General features: G+C 31.3%; 1 long non-coding RNA gene across 1 annotated transcript in view; it reads left to right on the forward strand.

Moving 5' to 3' along the window:
- Positions 1–550: 550 nt before the first annotated feature.
- The window catches only part of LOC148300031 (uncharacterized), a 162,770-nt gene continuing 150,885 nt past the window's right edge, over positions 551–12,435 (forward strand). The window contains exon 1 of the long non-coding RNA XR_015839000.1: positions 551–1,328. This is a non-coding gene — a long non-coding RNA (uncharacterized LOC148300031). The remainder of the gene's footprint in view (positions 1,329–12,435) is intronic.

Here is a 12,435-nt window from a genome sequence, read left to right on the forward strand (position 1 = left end):
TTGATTTAAAATAAACCCTGATGATGACAAGGTATTGTCGAAACCGGCAGGTTAAATTTATATAAAAATTGGTGTAAAAAAAGTTGATTAATTTTATAAAGACAGTTAATCTTAATTAACATGATCAAACGAATTGCCAGACAGAGTGTCCCAAAATTAGGGAACCAAAATATTTATTTTAATGGTAGAAAAACGTCGCATTTTTTGATAAGAGTAGCTGATCAGTTATGAGAAAAAATGGTCAGAGTGGAAACGGTTAAAATCTATCGTAGCACGTATTTTGAGATATTTCGCATAATTCAAGTACCGTATGTATTTGAAAATAAATACATCGAAATATGTGTTGCAATAGAAAAAAAAACAAAGTAAAACTTTAATTAAAAATGTTTAATTAAAAAGGTGATTTTATGATCTCCATAATTGCTCATTTAATATTTTTTTCCTTTCAGGTGTTGCAAGGTCTGCTCCCGGACCCTCGGAGAGAACTGCGGTGGATTCAGTGGAACATGCGAGCCTGCATTGAAATGCGTCGATGGAGTGTGCATCACGTCATAATCTAGGGAGCCGCTACCATCAAACAGGATATAATATAAGACAAACGAGGGAACACAGTGTACAAAGATGCAGAACATAGAATATCGCAGAAAGATCGATTATTTTTCATAATATCGTGGTAATCTTAGAGGTGAATATATACATAATAAATGTCGTTTTCTTAATCAAAAAAATAGTTAAAATAATAATAATCAATCTAATTAGATGTTTAACGCAGTGCTTACAAGTCTATTTGTGTTTATATTGTAATAAAGTCAGTGTTAAAATAAATATTAAATAAGCTGTATTTTAAAATAAGTCCGTATTATATGTATGATACTCGAATATAACTAAAATGTATGGACACAAGCAGTTTATAAATATAACAGTTTATAATAATAACGCTTTCCTCTGCTAATATAAAACCCGAATAATTAAAACAAAAACACCCAATTGGTTTATTCTTTAAAAACGATTTTATTTCTTATACCTAGATGTTCATACAAAAAATGATTAAAGCTGTGTAATTTTATCAGTAAAACAACGGTATTAGCAAAACTTAGTTTTTATTTATCATATCTTTATTTGATTTGAACATTAAGTTTAGATTTCCTTGGTTATAGATACTTGTTTATGAGTGTCGTGTTGTATAGAATGATAAACCAAGTTGACAAAGGTAATACGAATATTGAACGGAATAATATACGATATGTGGTTATGCAGTTTCAGTGAACATTTAGCTAGTGACATCTGATAGCAAACTGGAGAATAGACAAGAGATGTCGCGGCGGAAGGTAAGCACATACATAGTTTATGATTATATTTGATTTTGTATTGTATTACATTACACATGTATTATATTTCAAGACCTTCAAGGCAAATACGGAACTTGCTACTGATACCAGGAATAGCATTCTGTATTTGACTTCATTTAAATATAAAATATAGGTACCACACATTTATTGTATACATATTGGATTATTTCTTAAATCAGGCAAAATATTTTAAACGTTTTATTTATATGAGATTAGATGTAATTTAAACAAATTTGTGATCTTTTTTAAATAATAATGTTTTTTTTATTTTTTTATTTTTAGTAATAAAGAAAAATGAACAGTTTATAATAATTTTAAAAAATTAGGTTAAATTATTGTATTTCTTCGAGGTATAGTAGTCCTAGAATCACATTGAAAAAATAAAACTTTGATTATGTATTGGAGATTAAACAATACATATTAACATTACTTCCTTACAGTAAAAAAAAACATTAAAATGCTCTCCGTTATTGTTAACTTTCGGACAATACAAGTCGACAACCGGTTTCATAATTCGTTATAAACAGAGTAAAATATCACTTCTAGGATATCTTTTTCCTACACACAATCACATAAAAAATAATAAATAATACATCGTTGAAGATAAATATGATAATTTTTACAAGCTAAGTGCATGTTATGTTTTCCTCTAGGAGATAAATAAATGGTCATTAGGGGTAGTTTGAAACACGTTACATCCAAACGAACAGTTGTTGTTTCCGCGCCATTACCGGCAATTTGGAAAACATGTTTATTTTCAATGCTTCGCGCAGTCATTAAATGCATTTTCCAGTTTTTCAGCACAACTGAATTACGTACTCGTACATTTTCACCCCCCAACTACTTTTGTACGTGTTCTGGCTGTGATACTTTGCCATTTTACTTGCATTCAGTCACTGACTTACGTTACCAAGTATATATACATATTTAATATGGTGGAATGCAGCGCAGAAGCCTATAACCTCACTGATTTTATACATTTCTTCCATAATACGTGTGCAACAAATATTATGTTTTTGTTTTCCTCTTAAATATGTATATTGATATATATATTTATGTATTTATTTTTTTTCCCAATAACTACCTTATATTTTTCACATCTCGTGAGTATTTACAGGGTTTATACACCGTCATAGGCTGGTTAGGTGATCACTTTACACACATGTAACATATTTGTGAACAAGTATGTGGTAGTTAGCTGAAATATCTAGAGATATCTTGTAAAGCCTAGACTAGGTGTGTGGCATTGACAAACAGGAACGGGCGAGTGGGTGATAAATGCCACCCAAATTTTTAAGTATATTTTGACAGTTGAGGTTTAACATGAATATTAAATACAAAGTCTTATTAATAATAAACAAGAAATATTTTTATGAGCTTTATTTGATAAGAATATTTAGATTTTATTTTATTCGTACCACTTAACACAAATACTAATGCTTTACGTACATCCATTGTCTACATCAGGGGTTCCCAAACTTTTTTTGTCTCGTAGGCCCCTTGCCATGTTTTTCGATTTTTGGTAGATCCCCCCTTACCTGATATTGTTTTTCAGCAAATTCACTATCTTCTAATGTATTTTTGAAAGCCGATGTATGTAGTGCACATTAAAAGATTATAAATTATCACACACGTTATAAATTTCAAAGTGTAATGAGAATTCAAAAAATACGCACACATGTTAGGTTAATTCAAATTAAAATTGGCTTTCATTTACACACAATAAATAAGCAAAAAATAAATGCTTTTAATCTAAGGAATAAACCTGATGTCGTTGACCTCCATTTCTTTTTCATGGACCCCCAATTTTTTTTCGCTGACATACCCCGTCCAAGTCGTCGTAGACCCCTGGGGGTCGATATAGACCACTTTGGGAATCACTAGTCTACATTGTCTACTACTACACTTTGGTTCCATCATCTTTTTAAACATGTAACATAACAATTTTCTCATTTTACATAATCGATATACAAAAAATATTTTAAAAATTACAAAAAATAAAATAAAACTTATTTCTTTTGTCTAGTGAGTGACACCTGTTAACCGCTTTAAGAAACACCTTTGTATTACACAGTCGTACAAGACAGAAATCACCTGCAAAATGAAAACCAAGCTGAATGTGTTTTGAACAGGTACGGATAATCCAAAATTGCCACGTGTGGCCGTTTTAAAAATAAATTATTTTGGAAAGATCTGGGTGACACAAGTCAACAACATGTTTACTTCAGGGTTAAACATATAAGTAGAGATCTTTTAGTATATATATTTTTCAACTTTTTAATTACAAACCCTCAGGGGAGAAATAAACAACTTCAAAGATATAATAACTTCATGACCTCTAGTGTATTAGCGAAATATTTTGGCAGCATTGTGGAGAATTATCTCCCGGATTTACAACCCTTCAATTTAGTTATCAGATATTAACGCACCGAAATCCAATATATTACATTTATGGGATTACATCTTCGCTACATCTACGTATTAGCGCAGACCGAAGGTTTGTGGCTGGGCTATGGATATCCTGTCATCCATTTGTGGAAATTCCACTCCAAAACTATACGCCCCCTGGAGTCTAAACCAAAACGTCTTGAGATATACGCTTACCCTTCATTTATCAAAGCCTCTGCCTTATCCTACAAATTAATGTTCCTGATATTAAGCTCAGAGTCCTAAGGTGATAGCGCCTAATCTTATTTACAACATTTTGAGTGTGTCCAAATACTTCTTCACAAATCTGGATTATTAATTTATTTACAACATTTTAAGTGTGTCCAAATACTTGTTCACAAAATCTGGATTATCTCCAATTACAGGAGTTATTTTCATATTATTTCATATTATGTTACACGTCTGTAAAGTGATCACTTAAACCAGCCTATGACGGTCGTCAGCCCCGTAAATGCCCAGACTTCCATATTCTTCTTCATCTTTGATGAGATGTCAAAAAATAATATTAATTTATTTATTTAAACCATATTGAAGTTCCAAGAATTTAAGTAGTGTGGTTGTCAATCATGGGTAGAATTGGTGAATGTTACACGTGTGTAAAAGACCACTTAATCCAGCCTATGACGGTCGTTAGCCCCGTAAATTCCCAGACTTATATTCATATTTATGTATGTATATATATATATATATATTATATATATATATATATATATATATATATATATATATATATATATATATATATATATATATATATATCCATATTTTTATTCATCTGTGTTGAGATTTAATAACTTTTCAAGCATTAAATTTATGAAACATTTTTTTGTTTGTTAAAAACATGTAAGTGAAAAGTTTCGTAATTAAAATAAATCTGGATTTGCACATTATGGAGGGTCGATATTATTTTTTGGCGAATTTTCTTATCAAAAGGGTATAAAAAGTACATATTCTTCTTCATCTTTGTTGAGATGTCATTTAAAAAAAAAAGAAACGTCTTGAGATAAACGTTAACCCTTCAATTTATCAAAGCCTTATCCTACAAGTTAATGTTCCTGATATTAGGCCCAGAGTCCTTAGGTGATAACGCCTAAACCTATTTATATTATTACACTAGTACCTAGAATACATCATCAAGTTTATCACTTAACGTCTTGCCAGCTGACAAATTGAAAAACATTTCTCAGGCAGAGTAACGAGACCTTGTTAGCGATAATTGGTTTAGAATTTCAGGAGCTGGGACCCGTTGTATCCTCCTCCTTGCCAGTACACTCATAAACACATCCGAGCAGAGAAAAGATAATTAACTTCCTAAATTCACGACGGAATGCGATTAGTTTCAGAAAGAAAGAGCAAAAAATAAATGAATCGGAACATCTTCATCCAGTTTTCCATTTCGTTTAATGCCTTTATTCGTTTTTCTGCTTTGAAAATATCTTTAAAAAGTAAGAAGAAATTTATATTGCCTTCACTTTTTACCATTCAATACTTACCCACAGGTATTGTATATGACTTTTGTTTCATTACGCCATTTTTTCCACACATTGCTTTTCCTTTTTTCATTTCCAAAAGTGCAAGTATATTTAAGAACTAAAAACAAATCGTGTCATTCCTTTCTATTGATTATAGATGAGTTGCGGTTTGATGTTTTTGCAAGTTATTGAAATTTACCCTATATATATATTTTTTTTTAATTTTAATATCAACATATACTATACGTACAAAATCAAAATACACTCACACAAACACATACACATAGACACACACACACACATACACATTAATGGATATAAATTTTTATATATGTGTGTGTGAGAGAGATTGCGTAAAAAGGCATAAAAAATCCTAGATAGATTTGTACAGGCTTATATAAGGTAAGCAACCCCGAGTGCCAGAGCCGTAATTGTCAATCGAATTTATCTATAAACATTCTTTCTACTTCATATAGTGACTGTAACCTTCACCTTGAACTCCTTCACTGACGTTACCAGCATCCGATCAAATATATTCAACTCTCATATCCAAAAATCATAAAGCTTCTTTTCGATGCTTTGCCCTATGTACCAAGCCAAGGATCAAATAAGAAAAAAAAAGAAAATCACTAGAAAATAACGTCACAAGGAAGAAAGTAAGTGACAAGTCATTCAAAAGTGATTTTCCTTGAGGATTTTCTGCTGTGTAATTCGCTTTGATGTATCACTCCCTCACCATTTATTAAGTACATTGGCTTGATTATTTCACATTTCTCTTAAAGAAGGTTGTTACTCATAAAATTGAAAAACGTCTCTTTTGATCGGTGCTTTTAGTAAATTTCTGAAAAATTTAACTTATATTATTTCCCAAAAAGGCGGTTTTTGTTTTAAAAATTTAGAGAAATTAATTGCTATTCGTGTGGAATGTTTTCTATCCTGTTAAATATTAAACAGGAATTACGACATTATTTTTAAAATGTCAGGTTTGAACCAGCCAAAAACTTGGATCTTCCTTGTCTACAGTGTATTTTTATTTTATTTTTTGACATCTCAACATAGATGAAGAAAAATATGGAAGTCTGCATTTAAGAAGATTACCACCGTCATTATAAAAAAAATATCTTATATAATTTGAGATAGTACAGATTTGTTAACAACAATTTGGACACACTCAAAATATTGCAATTTAATTAAAACCAGATAAATGTAGGATTACGAAATATTTTACAATAAACATATTTTAGCAAATACGTTTTTTATATGAATGGACATATGTAATATGACACTACGATTTGAATACATGTTTGTATGTTTTTGTGTTTTGGTATACCATTTTCCGAACAATTAATAAAGGCATGGTTTTATTAATTACTTTGTTTGCCTTTGTAATATAAATGAAGTTATTGAATTAAAATAATATTCGTGCTAAAGCTTTTCAAAGTTCAAACAATAATTGAGCGATATTAATGTAAGGAACTTAAAGGAACCCATATTCTAACTATTAACGGCTAAAAGTTATTATGTTTTTATTTATTTAACACAATTAAACTCAAATGAAATATTTGTATTTCTTTCTTCTTCTTCTTCTTCCTATTTACAGTCATGTAAGTATAGGTTACGACATTTGATGGACGTAACATTAATAAACGGTCAGTTCTAGATCTCGTATATGCGTATTGAAACGTAATGTTGTGTCAAAATTTCAAAGCAGTCGGTAATTCACTTTACGAAACAAATAATTAAAAAAATTAGCATACATATTTTTATTTCATTTTCTTGGTCTTCCTTATAATAGATCCTCAATTTATGGGCTGATAATTTGTACAGGTCGCTCATTCCTTTCAACGCCGTCATAAATCAAAAAACTTAATTTTTAAGGAGATCGTTATTAAAGTTTAAAAATATAATGAAATGTATCAAAAATAAGTATCAAGCCACTTATTGAATTTTTACTGTGCAACAGATCTTTTTAAGTAAAACCTGAATGTTTGTTATCCATTTGAAAAATATTTAGTATATTTTAAAAAAATAATTAAACAATACCTTTTCTTCAAAATGCAAAAACAACACTTTCTGCCCTGTAGCGGGTAAATATTAAAGTTTAGAATATGCCGCTTTTGCTGGGATAAAGCACATCTTCTGGGCATTCCGAAAACATGCACATCTGAAAAAGGATGATTTTTGAAATATGACGTTCTTGAAAGGAGTGAGCGAAGTGTCTTAAGGTAAAATAAGAAAACACATTTAATAAATATATATTTTTAGGTAAGTCCGTATTTTTTAATTAAAAAGTTTAAACCAATAAACGCAGGTGATGCAATATTCACTCAAACCCTTATCCGCACCCTATGGTGCATAGGGCACTGCATCATATAGACGCCGTGTTATCTTGATCATTAACACATGAAGGAAAGGTGATCAGCCCTCCGCTTCAGGCACCAGTCAAGTGTAATATCGAATATATATTACAATGAAAAAATCACTGATATTTATTTGCCCCCCCTGGGAATCGAACCCGGGACCTCCATTATGGAAATATTAGGATTCCATAAATGTGACGATGATAATCGGAGTATATTGTTTATTCGTGACACTCCAATTAATATAAGGTATCCAATAAATTACATCAATGGCTCTAATTAATAAACCGCTGCTGGCAATTAGATGGTTAACTCGCAGCTCAATTACGCTGGCTACGCTTGATTGGTTCGTGCAACGGCCAATTGGCACCGACTATTAGGTCACGTGGTTTAAAATAGAGGGAAATATTCAAATGGACAGCGGGAACATATTCTAGAACGATATGAAATCAATTTTCAAAGGGTAATATTATTCAGCTATACAGTATGTTCCTTTTGTTTACTTTTTAAATTTATATCTAACATAGAAATATTTATATTGCGTTTACTTTTATATAATATTTTACCCAATACGAGTTGATTTCATCTAAAAATAAAATAAAAAAATCAAAAATATATTTTTAAAACCTTTTATTGTTTTATACGAACATGTCAGTGTGTCCAAATACTTGTTCACAAATCTGGGGTTTCTCCTCTTTGGAGTTATTTTTATATTTTTATCGTATATCTAGGAGTTCCAATTTTTTAATGTGGTTATTCATTATGGTTAGAATAGTGAATGATCGCTTAACCAGCCTATGACAGGTCATAAGCCCTGTAAATACCCAAAATTCCATATTTTTCTACTCTTATGTTGAGATAATTTTTTTTCATTTACCTTTATTTAGAAAATGACAAGGTGCTTGTCGAAACCGGTTGGAAAAAAGTTACCAACATGACAAGATGACAAAACCAGTTAGAAAAAAGGTACTAACGTGAAAGTATTTTTTTTTAATTAAACACTTGAATATACCACTTAATGAGTTTTATTTATATATACGACTAGTTTCGAAAACTTACACATATTTAAATTTTTACCAGAAGATGGATTTAAAAAAAAATCAACACATCATTCCATAAGGTTAATGCCAAATCAATAAGTAATAATATAAATGTAGTTCAAAAAATGTTGGAGTTTGATATTATGAAATATGCTGCAAAGTAATAACTGAAAATATTTAAAAAATATATATATATATATTTCTTTCTTTCATTCTGAAAAGTATTTCTCGGACATCTGGCACTTTGAACATCAAATATTGGTGACGCCAAGATACATTTGAAATTGATTAATCTCCTTTGAGGGAGAATTCTCAAGTATCGATAATTCGGTAGCCGAGAGAAATTTTATTTGATTAAAACAAAACACGGGTAAAACACGGCTGTCCAAATTTAAAAAAACAGTAAGCGACATTTTTTTGTCGTAGGTTTTTTTTGCATTTTTGGACTAAGTAGAGTCTACTTAGTCCATAAATGCAAAAAAAACCTACCACAAAAAAATGTCTCTTACTGTGTTTTAAATTTGGACAGCCGAACAGTTGACAGTCCGAAACATTTTACTGGGAATAGCTTCTTGCTAAACTCCGAGTTCAGTAAATTTTTTGGTTGAAATTAATTAACATTCATGAAATTATTACAGCGCTGACATTCGTAATAAAACATTAATTAACGCCCTTTTTTAAGCGTTAAGCGGTGCACAACTATTACTTTTCTATTATTTTTAACACAATATATTTGGTTTAGTATCTCTAAAGGTGTTAAACAGGAATGTGTAATGTCGCCGTGGCTGTTTAACCTATACATAGATAATTGTATGAAAGAACTGAATGATTTGAATGTTGGAGCTAGAATGAATAATTTGACTGCCTGTTGCCTTTTGTATGCTGACGATGCTGTTCTTCTTGCCGATAGCAGAGAAGACCTGCAAACGTTGGTGACAAAAGTGTATAATGTGTGCAAGGAAAGTGATTTATTGATGAATGTTAGCAAATCCAAAATTATAATTAAAAAAAGAGATGAATGTAAATCTGAGTGTGAAATATTGGTAAGTGGAGAGATTTTGGAGCAGGTAAATGATTTCCTATATTTGGGTAGATGTTTTATAGGGATGGAAAGATTGATATAGACATAGAAAGGAGAATGAATGCTGGGAACAAAGTGAATGGTGCACTGAAATCAGTTATAGCAAATAAAAACCTATCAGCGAAAGCTAAACTGGCAGTACCCAACGGAGTCCTGGTTCCGACCCTAATGTATGGAAGTGAAACATGGAGATTGTTTGTTAGTGACATGGAAAATGTAATGTATGGTAGTGGGAGAGTTTAAAAGGTAAAAAAATATAGAAAAGCCACGTTGGTGTGGGTATATGTTTGAATCTGGTATATGTTCATTTGATAAACGATCTGAGACTAGGTCACTAAGAATGAGTGCTGTTATAAATTACTTACTACTCAAGCAATAAATTTTAAGTCTAGATAAGTATTTTATTTTCATTTTCATGGATTTTTTTCAACCTCTGAAGGCATTTACAAAGAATGTCTAGACTTTTACATTATTAGAAGTGGCCATATTTTTTCTTGTAATTAAAGTTACAAGGATTAATTGAAATAGACACAGTTCTTAAAAGCAATTATGAAAATACAAAGCAAAATCGAAATGGAAGCTAATTACAAGTACATAATTAATATCAGGATAGTTTAGTTAAGAATCTGTAATTTACAGAACCAATTTCTAAAATTGAAAATCTTTTAATATTGTCTAGTCCTCAATATTTTATTTCGTAGTAAAAAAAAACAACAAAAAAATCATTTACCTTTATTAATTTCAAATAAAAAAAAGACTAACTAGCTTCCCGCAGTAGAAGGCAGAACTCATATAAAGCAAACAATGTTTATTTATTGAATAGGGTTTAACTTTTGAAATACAATAATAATAATTAAAATATTCAAAAATATTTATACTTAAAGTGTTAAGCATACATTTTACGTCATAATCACATTCGCTTCGATGCATTAATTTCACTGTAGGACATCGTCTTTAATAATGATGTTAGATAATAGATTTGTAGAAATAGTGGTATTTACCAAGTAAAGCAATTATAAATGTTCACTCATTAAACAGATCTATACGGTTTAGTAAAAAAAAACAGGATTTAATGAGCTTTAAACTTCCTGTCGTTTAAAAAAATATATATATGTAGAATGTCGCTTTGTGTTCGAGTTATCCGTTAACTAACTAAAAGTTCTTTCTAGTTTCTCGTAATTACTGGGTTTCGACTGAAATTTCTGTGCAAAGATCTACAAATTGCAACGAAATGCCTGTACGACAAATTTTAAAGTAAACGTTTTTTACAGCAGCGAAAAGACATTTTAAACAAACTTTTAACAAGCGAGAATGTCTTCTGCATTTTCAATGCAGTTTACATGTTTTCAGTTATATTGCAGTTCATATGTTAACTAACAAATTGATTTATTAACCATCACGCCGCTTTGCCTCAGGGGTAGGCAGAACGCCACACACTCCATCTTTGGAAACATTCCTTGCCTCTTTCACGTTCATCTATCTTCTCACACATTTCCATCGATTATTTCGACTCCTTACTCGACTGTTTTCAAGTATTTTACATACCTGATCATGCCAAGTTTTCTGTGGTCTTTCTTTTTGCAATGACTCAGTTCATATTTTTGTCCATATATTTCCTATAATAGATCTGAATATATATATATATATATATATATATATATATATATATATATATATATATATATATATATATATATATATATATATATATATATATATATATATATATATATATATATATATATATATATATATATATATATATATATATATCTCTTCATCTTCTTGCTCAATGCTGAGCGTCGTGGTCTTCTGGAATGTCAGGCACTTGGTGCACAAGTTCTCTCCATTCTTCCCGGTCCTGGGCCAACTTGATGGCTGCGTTTAGCGAGGATCCGGTTAATTCCTTTATTTGGTCTGTCCATCTTGTTGGAGACCGTCAACTGTACCTGTTACTACCAGTTTTTCAAGACTCTTCTCGTTCTTTCTGGCGATATGCCCAAAGTAGGACAGAATCCTTTTCCTGCAAGTCGTGGAGAGTCTTTCTGTCACTGACAGTTCGCGGAGAATGGAGACGTTTGTGCGTCTTGCAGTCCAAGGAATGCGCAGCATCCTCCTCCAGCACCACATTTCAAACACATCCAGCATATGTCTTTCCTTTTTCCTCAGTGTCCATGTTTCCACTCCATACAGCGCAATGGAGAATACAAGAGATTTCACTAGACGGGTTTTCGTTCTCCTCAGTATGGACCGATTTTTCCATATCTTCGCCAGACTAGACATTGCTGATTTTGCCATTCCAATTCTTCTCCGGATTTCTGCTTCACAGCCTCCGTCTTTAGAAATGAGTGCACCTAAATAGATAAAGTCGTCGACTTCTTCATAATCCCTTAAAGAATTGTTCCTTATCAGGGTGCCGAATCGGTCGATGACAAGAACCTTGGTTTTACTTTTGTTTATTTGAAGTCCTAAATGCTGGCTTTCTATTTCGACTCTATGGAGGAGTTCAGCCATTTCGTCCTCATTGTTGGCTATTAGCGTTGTGTCGTCTGCAAACCTTATATTGGAGATCTTTTTGCCCCCTACTGATACGCCACCTTCCCACCCGTCTAGTACTTCCCTCATTATATATTCTCCATATATATTGAAGAGATCAGGAGACAGTATACACCCTTGTCTCACGCC

The sequence above is a fragment of the Brachycentrus maculatus genome, unplaced genomic scaffold (assembly GCF_059751285.1).
Source record: "Brachycentrus maculatus isolate JH-2025_06_01 unplaced genomic scaffold, ASM5975128v1 h1tg000848l, whole genome shotgun sequence".
Classification (NCBI taxonomy): domain Eukaryota; kingdom Metazoa; phylum Arthropoda; class Insecta; order Trichoptera; family Brachycentridae; genus Brachycentrus; species Brachycentrus maculatus.